The sequence below is a fragment of the Pseudophryne corroboree genome, chromosome 8 (genome assembly GCF_028390025.1).
Source record: "Pseudophryne corroboree isolate aPseCor3 chromosome 8, aPseCor3.hap2, whole genome shotgun sequence".
Lineage (NCBI taxonomy): Eukaryota > Metazoa > Chordata > Amphibia > Anura > Myobatrachidae > Pseudophryne > Pseudophryne corroboree.
This window is the reverse complement of record NC_086451.1, coordinates 433,135,346-433,155,022: the sequence shown is the minus strand read 5'-3', so window position 1 is coordinate 433,155,022 and position 19,677 is coordinate 433,135,346. Positions and strand designations below refer to the sequence as shown.

General features: G+C 45.6%; 1 long non-coding RNA gene across 2 annotated transcripts in view; it reads right to left on the bottom strand.

Moving 5' to 3' along the window:
- LOC134947922 (uncharacterized) overlaps window positions 1-16,712 on the bottom strand; it is a 40,320-nt gene extending 23,608 nt beyond the window's left edge. The window contains exons 1-3 of one of the 2 annotated variants that reach the window (XR_010182859.1): window positions 16,500-16,712; window positions 8,746-8,824; window positions 8,098-8,133 (exon numbers count right to left, since the gene is read on the bottom strand). This is a non-coding gene — a long non-coding RNA (uncharacterized LOC134947922). The remainder of the gene's footprint in view (window positions 1-8,097; window positions 8,134-8,745; window positions 8,825-16,499) is intronic. The other variant, XR_010182860.1, reaches the window with a different exon arrangement.
- Window positions 16,713-19,677: the final 2,965 nt, after the last annotated feature.

Here is a 19,677-nt window from a genome sequence, read left to right as displayed (position 1 = left end):
TTTACAACCAGGACCGGCTCAAAGAGCCCGAGGCTGGTTATGCTTAGGAGGGGGGACCCCACGCATTTTTTTTCAGGTTTTTAACCCATTCCATAAAAATAAAATATATATTTTAAAAAATATATAAATAATACTTGTGCCTCCTAAATAGACAAACCAAGTACCTAATCCCTTCTAATATAAATAGATATGCTATTAGCAATAAAAAAAACACAAAAAAAACATGTTTTTAAAAATGTTTATTACATTCCGCCAGCAAAGTGAGGCGGATTGAAAATGACGAATTTACTGTCGAAAAGCACTGTTGTCGAATTTACATTCTTCAATTGAATATACTTTTGTCGAAAAGCCGCATTTGTACCATTGCAGAAATGTCGAATTTGCCAAATGTCGAATTTCAAAAAGACGAATTTGAAAAGTCTGTTTTTTGGGCGAAAAGTACTGTATTGCATTGTCGATTTTTTTTTTGGCGAAAAAGTCCAGTTTTTCGACATTTTCGGGAATTCGACCGCAATTGCATATACCCCATAGTGACTTGTGCAATCACACAAAGTAAATAAAGTGCCAAGTGCAAATAGAACAAAGGTGCAACCTTATAGCTCAAAAATTGTCAAGACAGGTCGTGCTTTTCACTGTAAGCACCCAAGAAGTGATCAAAAAATTAAATATATATATGCGGGGGCGGACTAGCCCTGTGCTGGGCTTCCCTCCTCATGTCTGAGTGTCTGATCACAGTTACGATCACCTCGGAATGACCCCCATTGTTCAAAGTAGTACATGCAGATTAAAAATGATAAATTATATCATTGCACAGCGGGATAACCATAAATCTAATACACATTGTAATCTAATTAATATGTTAAATTCCTAATGATATAAAAAGAAAAAAGTTAGTTTAAGATTTTTTAACTACAAAATGTAGATCTGGCACATCATACCACAATGCAAATACTCAGCACAACATAACACCTTGCCCCCACTAAAACGTGTCACAGTGCACATTATATGAGAACAATATATGAAAACAGTTGATAATTCGAAACAAAGTTAAACAGTAGATAAAAAGTTGCATAAAATGGATAGATAAAAGGTAATAATAATAGTAAGGTGAACCAGGGGATATAGTAAATAAATAATGTCAAAGTAGTTAATATCATTTTTTATTATAAGAATGGTGCAATCTCATAATAATCATTTAGGCCACATGGAGTTAATGTATTCAATTGGTAAATCCAGTACATTTTCCTCTTAGCTAATGTGTAATCACGGTCAACTCCTCTATCACCTAAGGTCACATGCTCTATTGCCTTAAAGGTAAGGTGATCCGCATTGGCGCATTCCCTCCATGAAATTTATTGAAATGACGTGGTACTGAGTGGTTCTCCATTTTGTTCTTTATGTCTCTCACATGTTCCTGGATCTTGATGCGCATTGGCCTTTTCGTCTTTCCAATGTATTTATATCCACAGGTGCACTCTAATAAATAAACCACATATGTAGTGGAGCAATTTATAGTGTCTTTAATTTGATAAGGTACAGATGAATCTTGATTCCAGAACTGTTTTGTTTCTTTATTCGCATATTTACAAATACAGCAGTGGGGTATATTTACTAAAATTCGTATTTTTCCGAATGAGGTTAAAGTTCAATCACGAATGACATCGAAAGTGTAAAATTGCAACTTTTTGAATTTATTACGACTAATTTACTAAGCTGTCGTATTCTGCATTTTCGTATTTACCGATGTCGATGTCATTCGTATTTTTTGGCAGTGTTTTACGTGAGTGAATTGTAAAACACTGCCGACTTTAACACAATGAATCTCGGCCGGATCTGTGAGATCCGTTCTGGGCTTCATTGTGCACCTTTCGTAAAAAATAAAACATTGTTAAAATTAAAAAAAAAAAAAATGCGTGGGGTCCCCCCTCCTAAGCAAAACCAGCCTCGGGCTCTTTGAGCCGGTCCTGGTTGAAAAAATATGGGTAAAAAAATTGACCGGGGTTCCCCCATATTTAATCAGCCAGCACCGGGCTCTGCGCCTGGTCCCAAAAAATACGGGGGACAATAAGCTAAGGGTCCCCCGTATTTCTGAAACCAGCACCGGGCTCCACTAGCCAGATACATAATGCCACAGCCGGGGGACACTTTTATATTGGTCCCTGCGGCCCTGGCATTACATACCCAACTAGTCACCCCTGGCCAGGGTACCCTGGAGGAGTGGGGGCCCCTTCAATCAAGGGGTCCCCCCCCTCCAGCCACCCAAGGGCCAGGGGTGAAGCCCGAGGCTGTCCCCCACCCCCCCATCCAAGGGCGGCGGATGGGGGGCTGATAGCCTTTTTGACAAAATTTGAATATTGTTTTTAGTAGCAGTACTACAAGTCCCAGCAAGCCTCCCCCGCAAGCTGGTACTTGGAGAACCACAAGTACCAGCATGCGGTGGAAAACCGGGCCCGCTGGTACCTGTAGTACTACTACTAAAAAAATACCCCAATAAAAACAGAAGACACACACCTTGAAAGTAAAAGTTTAATTCATACATCCACAACTCCAAACATACATACTTACCTATGTTCACACGAGGGTCGGTCCTCTTCTCCATGTAGAATCCATGGGGTACCTGTTGGAAAAATTATACTCACATAATTCAGTGTAGATCGGTCCTCTTCTGTTCTATTTGTAATCCACGTACTTTGCAAAATAAAAAAACGGACACCCGACCACGCACTGAAAGGGGCCCCATGTTTTCACATGGGACCCCTTTCCCCGACTACCAGGAACACCCTTGACTTCTGTCTAAGAGGGTTCCTTCAGCCAATCAGGGAGCGCCACGTCGTGGCACCCTCCTGATTGGCTGTGTGCTCCTGTAGTGTATGTCAGGCAGCACACGGCAGTGATACAATGTAGCGCCTATGCGCTCCATTGTAACCAATGGTGGGAACTTTGTGGTCAGCGGTTGACCGAAAGTAACCTCACCGCTGACCACAAAGTTCCCACCATTGGTTACAATGGAGCGCATAGGCGCTACATTGTATCACTGCCGTGTGCTGCCTGACATACACTACAGGAGCACACAGCCAATCAGGAGGGTGCCACGACGTGGCGCTCCCTGATTGGCTGAAGGAACCCTCTTAGACAGAAGTCAGGGGGGGTTCCTGGCAGTCGGGGAAAGGGGTCCCATGTGAAAACATGGGGCCCCTTTCAGTGCGTGGTCGGGTGTCCGTTTTTTTATTTTGCAAAGTACGTGGATTACAAATAGAACAGAAGAGGACCGATCTACACTGGATTATGTGAGTATAATTTTTCCAACAGGTACCCCATGGATTCTACATGGAGAAGAGGACCGACCCTCGTGTGAACATAGGTAAGTATGTATGTTTGGAGGTGTGGATGTATGAATTAAACTTTTACTTTCAAGGTGTGTGTCTTCTGTTTTTATTGGGGTATTTTTTTAGTAGTAGTACTACAGGTACCAGCGGGCCCGGTTTTCCACCGCATGCTGGTACTTATGGTTCTCCAAGTACCAGCTTGCGGGGGAGGCTTGCTGGGACTTGTAGTACTGCTACTAAAAACAATATTCAAATTTTGTAAAAAAGGTTATCAGCCCCCCATCCGCCGCCCTTGGATGGGGGGGACAGCCTCGGGCTTCACCCCTGGCCCTTCGGTGGCTGGAGGGGGGGGACCCCTTGATTGAAGGGGCCTCCACTCCTCCAGGGTACCCCGGCCAGGGGTGACTAGTTGGGTATGTAATGCCAGGGCCGCAGGGACCAATATAAAAGTGTCCCCCGGCTGTGGCATTATGTATCTGGCTAGTGGAGCCCGGTGCTGGTTTCAGAAATACGGGGGACCCCTACGCTTTTTGTCCCCCGTATTTTTGGAACCAGGACCAGGCGCAGAGCCCGGTGCTGGTTAATTAAATATGGGGGATCCCCGGTCAATTTTCCCCCCATATTTTTTCAACCAGGACCGGCTCAATGAGCCCGGGGCTGGTTTTGCTTAGGAGGGGGGACCCTACGCATTTTTTTTTTGGCAAATTTAACACTTTCCCACCCCTTCCCACTGATAAACATGCATGAATCTCATGGATCCGTGCATGCCTATCAGAACACGGTAAAAAAAAGCAGGTCTGTTTTATTTTAGCACTTTTTCACGATTGGTATTTTTTCACGGCAGTGTTTGGCTATTGTCAGCAGTGTTTGTGAATTACACTTTTTAGTAAATTACCGAGTTCTACCAAATTACAGGCGTATTTGACCGATGGTGTATTCATTCGTATTTTTTTTCTTGGACTTCCAAAAAAATACGAATGCCCTCATCACTGCCGTGATTTGAGTTTAGTTAATTCCCGAGATAACACTTTGAAGAAAAAACACCATCTCGGTCAAAATCGGGACCTTAGTAAATATACCCCAGTAGTGACTGGTAAAATCCTTTAATTTCCATCCAGGTATCTTTTTTTCCCCCGAAGACAGTGGTTTTATCATAGTAGGTGCTAAAATCTCTTCAAATTCCTCGCCCTCCTATGAATTGCTCCGCTACATATGTGGTTTATTTATTAGACCTAAAACAACTCTTTCTGGCGTATAGAGACCTGACCTCAGACTAATTATCATTGGCTGCTGCTTCCTCTCGCCCTTTCTGGTGGAGCTGCCATGCAGAAAGGGGGAGGCGCTGAGGAACAGGGCCAGGGATGGACATAGTTTACACAGGCACAGGAGTGTGTGAGTGCCCCCCCCCTCCCCCGCCCCATTCCTAAGTGTTCTAGTTGCCAGGGGGAGAGGGAGGGTTAGTTTCTTAGGAGTCCACATTGGTGGTACTAAGGAGTGAGGGACCTGCAGTGAGGGTTCTGTCTGTGACCCGACAGCAGGTAGCCTTTTAGGGTCCTGTCCTCATCTGGTGGAGCTGTGGGAAGGGGGAGGCGCTGGGGAACAGACCTGGGGGCAGACAGCGCTTACACAGGCACAGGAGTGTGTGGGCAGCCATGGACCAGTACTCGGAAAATGTAAGGGGGCAGCTGGAGAGTTCATGGTCACCGCCCCTGCCTCATTCATTAGTTCTCTAGTTGTCGGGGAGGGGGGAGTTTCCTAGGAGTCCACATTGGTGGTGCTGGGGAGCGGGTACCTACATCGAGGGTTCTTGGACCTGGCAGAAGGGCTGAGAGGAAGGAGGAGAGGCAGAGTACTTATCTCTGCGACCTCTTAGAATCTGCACCCAGGGCGCATGTCCCCTTAGCCCCCCCTAGTTGCGGCCATGTATACAAGAAATAATGATTTTACATGAAAAAAATTGTGTTAGTAGTGTTCTCTGTCCTTCTCCCATGTCACTCTGAGCAATATAGAATCCGTAAGCTGGTGCTGTCTGTTTTTGCCTAGTCCTATTTTATTACTATTGAGTTCCTAATTGTACAGCACAATGGGGCCTGATTCCGGTTTGTTAGCAAAGCAAAAAAGCATGCAAAAGAGTTAAGGTGCATACACACATGCCGAGAAAATTAGCGACGTCACTCATTTTCACCCTTCCTGAGTGTCAGTTTCTCGGCAAGTGTGTATGCTGCTGCCGCCGGCTCACAATGTTCTAGTTACGCCCCTGCCTGCACAGAAACAATATAACATCCCCAAATCTAACTCTCTCTGCACATATTACATCTGCCCCACCTGCAGTGCAGAATGGTTTTGCCTAGTTGTGCACTTTTTTGCTTTGCTAACAAACCTGAGTCAGGCCAAGTGTTGTGTATTGGAACAATATAAGTAAATCATGAAAATAATATTGACAGTTAACATTGGAAACAATGTAACTTTGCAGTAGTTCTGCTTTTGCTGAATATAGATGGCGCTTCCATGTAATATATTATAGTAATTAGTAACATCCACGCAGCACTTTACTATGAGGCATAATACAGATCTACATTGTAGAATCTATCATCTGCACAGCTCCATTGTAAAGGGGGTCAGGGAGAAAAGGGGCCTTTCTTCTGCAATAGTCTGAAGACTCTGACCCTTGATGCTCACCTTTGTGCCTTCTTGTGGTAGTGGCGCCCAGGGTGACTGGAAAGATCACACCCACCCGAGGTTAGAGGAAATAGAAAGATTGCTCCGTATGGTCTGATGTAAGTAAGAATTTTCATGTGCTCAATATCTGCATAAACAGGGTCACAGACTGGAATATGGATAATGTATACTTTGCACACATTGGGACCTCATGAATGCACACAGAGGTTTCTGAGTTGGGATCAAAGCAAAAACAAAGTAACTGTGCACCTGGAGGGGGCTGCCAGGTAGGCTATGCGGGGGTTGCGGCACGGCAAGGTGGGGGACGTGATGATGCGCAGTGGTCCCGGCCCGACAATAAAATGCAGCTGATACTGGTATTGTAAAGCTGGGGATGAGGCCACAATGATCGATTCAGCATTTACAATGTCATTGTCCTCCTGAATTGCCCACTTCACTCGAGAAGTAGGCGGTCATGGACATGCGGCTGTGGGATACTTGCTCACTGTTCTGTGCATTCAGGAGAGCCACCTGAGATTCAGGAGCCCTCTGGACCTCCCTGGAGAGTAGACACGTATGGTATAAATGTTGCACCTAAATGAGAAGGTTTAAAGCAATGTGTGTTATTGGTAGAAATGTGCGGGTCCGGATTTACCAGGTTATTAACGCCAAATGAACACAAGTTTGAAAGTATCTGTTTTTTTCCTATCGGCTATCCAAAACACTTGACATCTGGAGTCAATAAGATACCTTTTTGAAATACGGGTAAATCCAAACCCGCACATCTCTAGTAATTGGTTTCCTTTAGTTGATATATTTAATAGGTTTCTATAGAGGCTCCATCCAACCTGGATTTACCAAGCTCTGGAATACAAAGATTTCCAGAGCTTGACCTCAGACCTAATGTCATCCCTCACCGCTGGCTCCACTGACGTATGTACCGGTTGACGTCCACTAGCGGTTTTAAGTGTGGGCTAGCAGGGTGGCCTCCCGGGGAGCTGCTGCCCGAGGGTGAGGCCGCAGTCACCCCGCATCTGCCCACTGTCCGCACCATGCTGGGATGTCCTCTTCCTGATACTCGACATTTGGGGGCATGGCCTCATGGGTAGGGGGCATGGCCTTGTGGAGGAGCTGCAATTGCAGGCAATGTCCCATTTTCTCAGCTGTGGGGGGCATGCCGAGCGCTCTGTGAGCTGTTGGCATGCCCCATGTCCCTTTCTCCTGGTGAACAGTCTGTTCAGTGCTGCTGTGCAGCAGGTGAGAGAGGAATAGTTGGTAGGTATACATCATTCCTACTGTGAAACACAGTGGTGGATCAATAATGTTTTGGGGATGTGTGAGCTACAAAGGCACTGGAAACTTGGTCAAAATTGATGGCAAGATGAATGCAGCATGTTATCAGAAAATACTGGAGGAAAATTTGCACTCATCAGCCCGGAAGCTGCGCATGGGACGCACTTGGACGTTCCAACATGACAATGATCCAAAACACAAGGCCAGGTCGACCTGTCATTGGCTACAGCAGAATAAAGTGAAGGTTCTGGAGTGGCCATCTCAGTCTCCTGACCTCAATATCATTGAGCCACTCTGGGGAGATCTCAAACGTGCAGTTCATGCAAGACAGGCCAAGAATTTACAGGAACTGGAGGCTTTTTGCCAGAAGAATGGGCAGCTTTACCATCTGAGAAAATAAAGAGCCTCATCCACAACTACCACAAAAGACTTCAAGCTGTCATTGATGTTAAAGGGGGCAATACACGGTATTAAGAACTGGGGTATGTAAACTTTTGATCAGGGTAATTTGGGTAGTTTCTGTTGTCATTATGATTTAAAAAGAGTAAACACAGTTGTTTGACAATAAATGGCTTCACCCAACCACTAACCATGAGTGAAAGAAAAGTTTGTGAGTTATCATTCATATTCTCAGACAAATGGCCAGAAAATCACAAATCTGCTAGGGTATGTAAACTTATGAGCAGAACTGTATATGGCTATTGGCTATACCCCCTTTTCGACACAGGAGATCCGGAGTTTGCACCATGTGTCACCAGACCCGGTGATGCCTCTGGGTGTGGCTCCCTTATTTGAATTTTGGACTGTGCTGCAGACTCACCTCTAGAGTTGACACTGATTGCTTCTTGTTGGTACACTGCAAGAAAGACAGTACAGGGACCTAAATGCAATATTAGTGACCAATCTTTTATGTGAAAATGTTTCCGGATGTGTTGCTAAAATAATCAGTATTTTCCATAATAAAAGTACATATTCTTGTAGGTAAGATGGTGTATTTCATGCACAGTCATTCCTATAGCAGAGGAGATTACAAATGTATTTGTTCCCTTTAATGCTAGTAGACGTGATTTCTCCTAGCTGACAATCTGAGCTGAATGGAGATCTGTTAGTGTGGCTCATATAAAGTTAGGGCAATTACCTGTAGGCCATCTCTGGAGATATGTATACTGCATCAGAATAATTACAGTATATGATGTTATATAGATAGCCTGGTGCACAATAGATTACGGGATAAATGTATGAAGCAGTGATAAGAGAGGAGAAGTGAGCCAGTGGAGAAGTTGCCCATGACAACCAATCAGCTGCTCTTATTAATTTTATATTATACAAATTATAAAATGTTAATTCAATGCTGATTGGTTGCCATGGGCAACTTCTCCTCTCTTATCACTGCTTCATACATTTACCCCTATGTTCTGTATTACGCTCGGGCTGTAACCCCCTTGCTGTATCTCTTTACAGATCACACCTGCCAGGATGCTGTCAGCTTCATCACTCATCATATTCGGGATCCTCCTCAGTCTCCCCCATCCGTCCATGTGTCAGACCTGGGATAAATTTAAGAGAGAGCACATTACAAACGTATCGGACTGTGATATTGCCATGAGTAAAACAGTAGTACGCCCTAATGAGATCAAATGCATTAATAATACCTTCATTTATTCATCTGCTGCAGATGTTACGGCAAATGTTAGGGCTATCTGTAGTGATGTCCAGGACAATGAAAATAAACTAAGTGAGAAAATGTTCAATCTCTTCAGATGTAAACCAAACAGCAATAATCCTGCACGCTGTGAGTATGATCATAGACGTTCCAAAGGTAATATATGTGTAACATGTAAGGGGGAACTACCTATATACTTAGTTGGAGAAAGAACTTGCTGAGATCTGTCTTCTAACCTTTTCTGAATAAGACATAACGGGGTCTATGTATCAAAAATGCGATAATTTTCATATTTTTTATCGTCAGTTATCGGGTATTTTTCCCGTTTTTTATCGTCCCCCCCCCCCCCCCCACATATTTATAAATTTTCTTTAATAGAAAATGTGATTGCGATAAACGTCCAAAAATGTGATAATTATTGCTCTACTTTTCTGTCATTTTATTGCATTTTTTATCGCATTTCGAAAAAAAGGAAATGAAATGCGCATGCTCTGTTCCAGAGCCGGACATGCACAGTGAGTTCCTTGGTGGCGTTCAGCACATACCTGACCTACATCCTTTGGCATTTCTATAATGGGTGCAATGGGTGCGGTGCACACGGGCTCCTGGGTCCATGGGGGTGGGCCACACCGCACCCATTTTAATACTTACTTTTCCGGAGTCCAGCACCGGGAGCTGTGATCACGCCGGAACTCGCAGCCAAAATGGCTGCTATGCATGTGCGGTAGCCAAATTGATCTTCGGATCATGGCGGGTGCCATGTTTCCGGCACAATGCCGGAGTCTACAGTGCCGTGCAGAGGAGGGGGCCCACCCGGAGGTGCACATGGGCCCCCTCTTCTGTAGAAATGCTCCTGGTTACAGCAGTAAAGAATAGCTAGTTTACTATGGGACACTTATTAGAAAACTGAAAGGGGAGGGAACTTTTACAAAGTCAATTTGATTGGTTATTGCATGACTGTAATAAACAGTTACTAAGATGAATTTCCACTGGCCTCTAGTAGTGTATGCTGTTTACCTCCAACAAAACTATTCAGAGTCTCAAAACACACACACACACACACACACACACACACACACACACACACACACACACACACTGCATACAATATATATGTATTTGAGAGAATTTTTATATGTATATAATATAAATCTCAAGCAAACAGAAAATATTGGTACATTTTTAGACTACTTCAATATATGTATATATATATATATATATAACTACCAATGTCTTTCCTTGAAAAAACGAGGCGGCACTCCCAGGTACTTCCAATCAACGTGATATATTCAATTAGAACAGCATAACGGTTGGTCAACGTTTCAAAGCCCGCAGGCTTTTTCGTCAGGACGTGAACAGTGAAATAGGAAGGAACTATGTTCCTTCCTATTTTCACTGTTCACGTCCTGACGAAAAAGCCTGCGGGCTTTGAAACGTTGACCAACCGTTATGCTGTTCTAATTGAATATATCACATTGATTGGAAGTACCTGGGAGTGCCGCCTTGTTTTTTCAAGGAAAGACATTGGTAGTTATGAAATTTAATAGGATGGCACCCTGAGTTGAATTTTGTGAGTCCGGAGTGCCAAGCTATATTGCAAAATATATATATATATATATATATATATAAATAACACTGGAACCCCGGCACTCCGGTCTGATGCAAATCCCGCTCCGGTGCCTTCCCTTCAGGGCTTGAAAACCTCTGAACAGCATATGATACCTTGGAGAGGGCGGCACTCAAAGACTTGGCAAAAGGATGTGAATAAACAAACACACAGAATATATGTAAAAAATGCGAAAAGTATCAAAAATCTAAATTTATCTAATTTTATTATGCAAAAAACTGTTGATACATAGAGCCCCACAAGTGATACCTTATATAACACACACTGGTGCAGAAAGGCTTGGACTGGCCCACAGGGGTACAGGGGAAACCACTGGTGAGCCCCACTGTCTGGGGGCCCACCTCCTGCTCCAAGGATCAGGTTCCAGACTGTGCACTTGAATTATACATTATACATGTTACCTTATACTGTACTATGGTGTATTGTCTACAGTGCATTGCTTTTATTAATCTGTTATTAATCTGGTACATTATCATGCATGCAGCAGCTGAATTTACTGTATATATTTATGAAGGGGCCCAGACGTTGCACTCTCTAATGGTTAGTCAAACCAATGAGGTGGCAGGCCACACCCCCTCTGCAGATGGACCACACCCCTAAACATGGGCCCCTACCACTGCATCTCCCCGGTGGGCCCTACATGCCCCAGTCCGACACTGGGTGCAGATGTATTAAGCCTGGAGAAGTGATAAATGAGTGATAAACCAGTGATAAGTACAAGGTGATAACACACCAACCAATCAGCTCCAATATGTAAATTTACAGTTAGGAGCTGATTGGCTGGTGCATTATCACCTTGCACTTATCACCGCTTTATCACTTCTCCAGGCTTAATACATCTGCCCATAACAAAATATAGATCTTTCATTGTATAAAACATAGCGAGCGGCAGACCCTTCTCTGTATAACACACAGGCAGAGACTCCCTTTTGTATAACACACATGCGGAGATCCCCATCTGTATAACACACAGGCAGAGACTACCAGTGATGGATTTTACCTATGGCCTGTAGGACTGCACTAAAATCTGCCACTTCAGTGAGATCAGCTGAGCCAGTTGCAGTCTGTGTGACAGGGATGGTATTGACCATCGATGATACAAAATCCTTGATGGTCTATGGCTGATGTTGAATACTTTTGCCATCAATGGGGGAGAATCCGATGGTTTCTCACCATCGATGGTAAAGAACAACCAGACAGATTTTATTTTCCCTACAATGTGTCAGGACATGAAGCACAGTTCCACCCCCGACACCCACAAAGCCCCGTCCCATTCACTGATTGGCCCACAGCCCCCTCCATAGTAAAGCAGGAGTGACGATCGGTGAATGAAACCATTGATTGTTCCTTAACAGATGGTTTTATACCATCGATGTTAGCCATCAATGGCAACTATTGATGGATAACCCACCGATGGCCATCCCTACAGTGTGATCGCACTAGCTCAGTGGATTCACTGTGACTGGCAATGACTTCTTATTGGAAGTTCTACTTGCATTGCAACTCACCCGCAGGACAGGCAGTTTCATTGGGAGGTGTTTCTTCCCTCTGGGACTGCCAGACCGGGCTGCGATTAGTAGAGAGCTGGCTTCCGGCAGGAAACCACTTCCTGCCTGATCGTCAACCCAATTTGGCTTCTATGGGCTGCAGCCGATGCAGTCCATAGAAGCCAGTGGTTTGCGCATACTCAAGCCGCGCTTGTGCACATGCGCCAGTCCCAACACCTGCCACATCCATTGACTGACCGGGGGCCCGGCAATCTCCTCTCCTCTCCAGCATGGGCAGCGGCAGCCCTCCTGCCCAAAAAAGGTAGGAGCTGCCGCTGAGCATAACACAGACATTTACTGATATTACTGCTTTATGTATGTGCTGCATTTAATGCTTCCCATAACACGTGACTGTATGCTATATACTCAGTGTCTGTATGCAGCAATTACATGACAAGCACTGCTTATCAATCTTCTGTTATTAATAAATATTCATACTGATGATTCCAGTAGTCACATTGCCGTATGTTATATTATCCAACTCCAAATACAACATCTCCATCATGTCAGAGTCCGTTATGGAAAAACATTAGCGCAACATGGAAATGGGTATGGGACTCATGGTCGACAGTGTCTAGGTTGACACCTATCGGTCGACAGTGGCTAGGTTGACACTAGAAATAGGTCGACATGAACAAGGTCGATATGAGTTTTTCCATGTTTTTCTGGTGACGTTTTCTTTGTAGAGTGACCGGAAACCCCAATTAGTGCACCGTGTCCCCTCGCATGTCTCACTGCGCTCCGCACAGGTTACCATTTCCAGTCGTAGTCCATATGGGCAGTACGGCTGGTGTAATGGTTAGCATTACTGCCTCACAGCACTGAGGTCATGGGTTCAATTCCCACCATGGCCCTAACTGTGTGGAGTTTGTATATTCTCCCTGTACTTGCGTGGGTTTCCTCCGGGTACTCCGGTTTCCTCCCACAATCCAAAAATATACTGGTAGGTTAATTGGCTCCCAACAAAAACTAACCCTAGCGTGAATGTGTGCTTGTGTACATGTGGTAGGGAATATAGATTGTAAGCTCCACTGGGGCAGGGACTGATGTGAATGGCCAAATATCCTCTGTAAAGCGCTGCGGAATATGTGTGCGCTATATAAATAACTGGTACTAAATAAATACATAAATAAATATGGATCGTAAAGTATGAAAAAGTAAAAAAAAAGGATTTTAAAAAAAAAAACCTTGCGTCTGCCTTTTTGCATGTCGACCTTGTTCACGTCGACCTAATGGTCGGGTTGACCTATTTCTAGTGTCGACATATTCACTGTCGACCAATGGGTGTCGACCTAAGTGGTGGCGACCCTGAGTCCGGATACCATGAAAATGGCGTCACCATGGCGTCGGTGTGTTGTTCTGGGCTCTGAAGTAAATTCCCTCACAGGCTGCCCCAGTAATCCCATGTGTTCCTGAGAATAGCTGCCCTCTGTGTCACACACCTGGAGGCCAGTTGGGTCTATGTGAATATTCCACGTGATGCGCTATCAGGAAGTGCGATGGCTCCAGTTGCTAGTAGTGATGCAGGAAGTGTTTGGGTAAACAGAAATTATTTGGTGGTGTTGGACAATGATATGTAAAAAATAGCCATGGTACATAGGGAAACTAATTCTACAATGTAAGTACAGGACTGATATTAATAAGTCGTTGGTGATTTTAGTCTTAAAAATAAAATAGATAAAAAAAAAACATTATTTAATAAAGATACTGTGATGCAATAATAAAGGGGAGCATTCACCAGGAAAATCCCTATAGTCTGCACCCACATCTATTAAATATATTATTTACTTTTATTAAGGATCTATTCCGGCCTTCCAATTGTTCAAAGAGGGTGTAGTTTGTTATGCCGGCGGCCGGGATCACGGCGCTTAGCATACCGGCGCCGGGATCCCGACCTCTGGCATACCGACAGTTGGGCGAGAACAAATGAGCCCCTCGCGGGCTCGCTGTACGGTGGCGCACAACGCTATTTATTCTCCCTCCAGGGGGGTCATGGACTCCCAAGAGGGAGAATATTTGTCGTATGCCGGGTGTCGGGATTCCGGCGCTGCTATCCTGAGCTCCAGGATCCCAACAGCCGTCATACTGAATACCACCCGTCCAAAGGTGATGAAAATATTGGCCCTCATTCCGAGTTGTTCGCTCGGTATTTTTCATCGCATCGCAATGAAAATCCGCTTAGTACGCATGCGCAATGTTCGCACTGCGACTGCGCCAAGTAACTTTGCTATGTAGAAAGTAATTTTACTCACGGCTTTTTCATCGCTCCGGCGATCGTAATGTGATTGACTGGAAATGGGTGTTACTGGGCGGAAACACGGCGTTTCAGGGGCGTGTGGTTGAAAACGCTACCGTTTCCGGAAAAAACGCAGGAGTGGCCGGAGAAACGGTGGGAGTGCCTGGGCGAACGCTGGGTGTGTTTGTGATGTCAACCAGGAACGACAAGCACTGAACTGATCGCACAGGCAGAGTAAGTCTGAAGCTACTCTGAAACTGCTAAGTAGTTAGTAATCGCAATATTGCGAATACATCGGTCGCAATTTTAAGAAGCTAAGATTCACTCCCAGTAGGCGTAGGCTTAGCGTGTGTAACTCTGCTAAATTCGCCTTGCGACCGATCAACTCGGAATGAGGGCCATAATCTGCACCTTATCAGTATAAATGAAGGAAAGTGTGTTGCTCAGATCAGGAATGTAACTAGAAAGCCCAATAGATAATGATGACATAGTGGAGCACCTGCTCTGCAATTGCTCTCAAAAGAAGAGAAGGAGTACCAGTGTCTCATTTCCTCATAGAATGGGTAATAGAAGTCATTGAGACCCCTGAGGTGACAGGTCATTTATTTATGCTGGTAGAAAACAGCGTCTCCTTATTGTGGGCACTAAGGCCCATGGAGGTCTGTCCGCCAATCTGATGTGCTGCTGCAACATGTGACTGCAGCCAGTGTCAGACTGGGGCATGAAGGGCCTACCAGAGAAAGTCAATGGTGGGGGCCCACTCAAGGGGCGTGACCAGTTATTGGGTGCATGTGGTCATCACCTGGCGTGAACATCCTACAAAAGGGACGGCATAATATTATCATACCATTCAACGACAAATACTAAAAACTTCTTGGCCCATCATACACACACTTACACATTAGAGCTACATTTTGTTGGGAGCCAACTATCCTACCAGTCAGTATATTTTTGGATTGTGGGAGGAAACCAGAGTATCCAGCTGAAACCCACGCAAGAAAACTCAACACAGTTAGGGCCATGGCACAGGTGCTTTAAGAGAGGAGGGTGGCCGTGTGCAGTCTCAGATTGGGCCCGCTCCTTTCCGGCGGTGCAGTAGACTCTGGCAGAGTCTACTGTGCATGCGCAGGTCTCCTGGAACATGGTACCTCCTGGGGACATCTCTATTGTGCATGTGCGAATCAACAGAATATAGCCATAGCGGATATTTTCCAAGTGATTTTAGCCGCTTGGCAGCAAGCGCAGGGCCGACGGAGAGGTAAGTATAGTTAAATGGGTGCAGGGTGTGCGGTGTGTAGACCGCCCTGGACCCAGGAGCCCTTGCGCACCAGTACAGGTGACATACAGAGGGGTGAGGCAGAGCCTTTCCTGTCATGCTAACGTGTAAACTAGAGTTTTGACTGTTTAAGGTATATGAAAAATATAAAGAAACAGAATAAACTCTGGAGTAAAAGTCTATGACAGGTGAAGCAGTGCCCCCCCCCCCCCCCGCCTGTCGGACGAAAGGGGGCAGTTGGGGGGGGCAGTTGGGAGGCTCCTGATCACTCGCTGCTCTGCTCAGTTGAGAGCAGAGCAGCGGTGAATTGACGCTGTGCGCATGCGCACAGCGTCTATTCCACTGAGCTAGAGGGAGAGGGGGCATGCCAGCAGCTCACAGAGCGCTGGCCATGCCCCCTCAGTGATGAAAATGGGGGCGTGGTTCGTGACCGCAGACCCTTCCACACAGGCCACGCCCCCTTTTCGGGGCGCGGGCGCGCTACGCGTGCCAAGATGTCCCTCCCTCCTCTGCTTCAATGTTGGGAGGTATGGTTAAAGCATACCACCCAACATGAACTTCTGAACACCCCTCTTACTGTATGATTGCTATCACCTGTGCTGAACACACCTTTCTTATCTATTAACTTGTTCAAAACAGGTGCCAACAATCGTACATTAAGAGAAAAGGCCAGAAGCAGAGCATTGTGTCCCTCCTGGAGAGGGTCATGTTGGGAGGTATGCTTAAAGTATTCTGACGTAGGCCATACAGGTATGCCTGCAGTCATTTGAGCTACTGTGACAGCAATACCCACAATGCATTTCTGCAAGGAAAGTCTCCCATGTTGTCAGTGTCACAAAATGTCCCCGATTCCGCTGCTGCTGGGTTACTCACCTGTCACCTTTTTACTGATTTCGGCTCCTCAGCAAGCATGTCACATCTGTCAATATCCTGCAGGTCAGGATTTCCTGCTTTGCTGAGTCTCCTGCCTGGGAAGTCTGCTCAGCATACACACTGCAACACATTCAGTTTGAGCATGGGACTGGGACACTAATTGCTGAAACTCCCTCCAAGCTGATTATGCACCTGAGGGTTCTTCTGTCTGCCTTTGCAGATTCCTGATTGCAGCAGTGCTATAAGGGCCTAGGCCAGAGGTTCTCAAACTCGGTCCTCGGGGGCACACACAGTGCATGTTTTGCAGGTCTCCTCACAGAATCGCAAGTGAAATAATTAGCTCCACCTGTGGACCTTTTAAAATGTGTCAGTGAGTAATTAATACACCTGTGCACCTGCTGGGTTACCTGCAAAACATGCACTGTGTGTTTCCCCGAGGACCGAGTTTGAGAACCTCTGGCCTAGGCCCTCATTCCGAGTTGTTCGCTCGTTGACGATTTTCTCTATTTTGCGATTAGTCGCTTACTGCGCATGCGCAATGTTCGCAGAGCGCATGCGCTTAGTTATTTTACTCAACAGCTAGGTATTTTACTCACGGCATTACGAGGAATTTTCTTCGTTCTGGTGATCGGAGTGTGATTGACAGGAAGTGGGTGTTTCTGGGCGGAAACTGGCCGTTTTATGGGTGTGTGTGAAAAAAACGCTGCCGTTTCTGTGAAAAACGCGGGAGTGGCTGGAGAAACGGGGGAGTGTCTGGGCGAACGCTGGGTGTGTTTGTGACGTCAAACCAGGAACGAAACTGACTGAACTGATCGCAGTGGCAGAGTAAGTCCCGAGCTACTCAGAAACTGCTAAGAAATTTCTATTCGCAATTTTGAGAATCTTTCGTTCGCAATTCTGCTAAGCTAAGATTCACTCCCAGGAGGCGGCGGCTTAGCGTGTGCAATGCTGCTAAAAGCAGCTTGCGAGCGAACAACTCGGAATGAGGGCCCTAATTCAGATCTGATCACAGCAGCAAATTTGTTAGCTAATGGACAAAACCATGTGCACTGAAGCAGAGGTGGATTTAGACACACCGATTTGGGGCCCCCCTTCCTCAAACAATCCTCAGTGTGCCTCCCCCACCAATTGTAACAGACAGGCCCTGCTGCGCCCAGTCAGTGTATGCTCCCCAATTTCCCCTTAGCCAATTAGAGCAGGCGGATGGTAGTTGTACTAGTGTATTGATTATTAGCGCACACATATTCTGCAGCGCTTTACAGAGAACATTTGCCCATTCACATCAGTCCCTTCCTCAGTGGAATTTACAATCTATTTTCTCTACCACATGTACACACATTCACACGACGGTTAATTTGTTGCGAGTCAATCAACCTATCAGTATATTTTTGGATTGTGGGAGGAAACCGGAGTACCCGGAGGAAATTCATGCAAGTACGGGGGGGGGGATATACAATCTCCACACAGTTAGGGCCATGGTGGCCCATGACCTGAGTGCTGTGAGGCAGTAATGCTAACAATTACACCGCCCATGCTGCCCTTAAAATCACACCTGGCAGCTATCTAGTCACTGACAGCTTGCCGGGAGTATTCAGCCACTGCACGGTATCCAGTTCGCTAACTTAATTGTCAGACCTCATATAATGGAGTCACACTAAAAGCACTGATCTATAGTCACTACAGTCACAGTCACTGAGGGGTGCAATACTGGATATTATAAGGGATGGGGGACCTGCTAACAGGAGATGGGTAATGTGCTAGTGTGTGTGTGTGTGTGTGTGTGTGTGTGTGTGTGTGTGTGTGTGTGTGTGTGTGTGTGTGTGGGGTGGGGGTGGGGGGGGTTGGGGCACTGATATATAATGCAGGCACCCATACCTTATAATACGTATTATTACACCCAATTACATAGTGTTGACTGCATTATAGTGCCCCTCCCCCCTTACTGATTGTATCAGCCTAGCAGGTCCCCCATCCCTTATAATACCCATTATTACACCCCTCAGTCAGTGTGACGGTATTGATTATATATCAGTGCACCACTGATTGTAGCAGGCATCTCCCATACACTGTAGTCTTTTAAATACAGTATTATAGCATATTGATATACATGTATCACCAGTCAGTGTGTGCCTCCTACCCAGCCATGATTGTCTAAGATGTTAGACACTGTACTTAAAATAACACTGTCTAAACCCCCCCCCCCCCCCATCATCCCCCTCTCACGCCTTATTGGAATTTGAAGTAGGTGGATGTTATATAAAATGTAAAATATACTGTATAAAATACACTGGAAGAACTCATGTTTTTTTCTGTGCACATCGTGGCTCTTCTCTCTAAGCATCTGATGTCATGCACACGTATGGCATGATTGGTCATGCACACAGTACTGCAGGACTGGAGACACAGGCATGTGCTGGAGCCGGCACTCAACAGCTGTATAATTACTAGAGATGAGCGGGTTCGGTTTCTCTGAATCCGAACCCGCCCGAACTTCATGTTTTTTTACACGGGTCCGAGCGTCTCGGATCTTCCCGCCTTGCTCGGTTAACCCGAGCGCGCCCGAACGTCATCATCACGCTGTCGGATTCTCGCGAGGCTCGGATTCTATCGCGAGACTCGGATTCTATATAAGGAGCCGCGCGTCGCGGCCATTTTCACACGTGCATTGAGATTGATAGGGAGAGGACGTGGCTGGCGTCCTCTCCGTTTAGAAATTAAAATAGATAGGAGAGTGAGAGTGAGACACTTCATTTACTTACTGGAGCTTAGGAGGAGTTATACTAGTGACTGATGACCAGTGACCTGACCACCAGTGCAGTTTTATAATTTATTATTATTTAATAATCCGTTCTGTTCTTGTTCTCTGCCTGAAAAAAACGATACACAGTGACTCAGTCACACTCACATACCATATCTGTGCTCAGCCCAGTGTGCTGCATCATCTATGTATAATATCTGACTGTGCTCACACAGTTTAATTGTGGGGGAGACTGGGGAGCAGTTATAGGTTATAGCAGGAGCCAGGAGTACATATTAAACAGTGCACACTTTTGCTGCCAGAGTGCCACTGCCAGTGTGACTGACCACTGACCACTGTGACCAGTGACCTGACCACACTGACCACCAGTATAGTATATTGTGATTGTCTGCCTGAAAAAGTACACTCGTCGTGCGACTT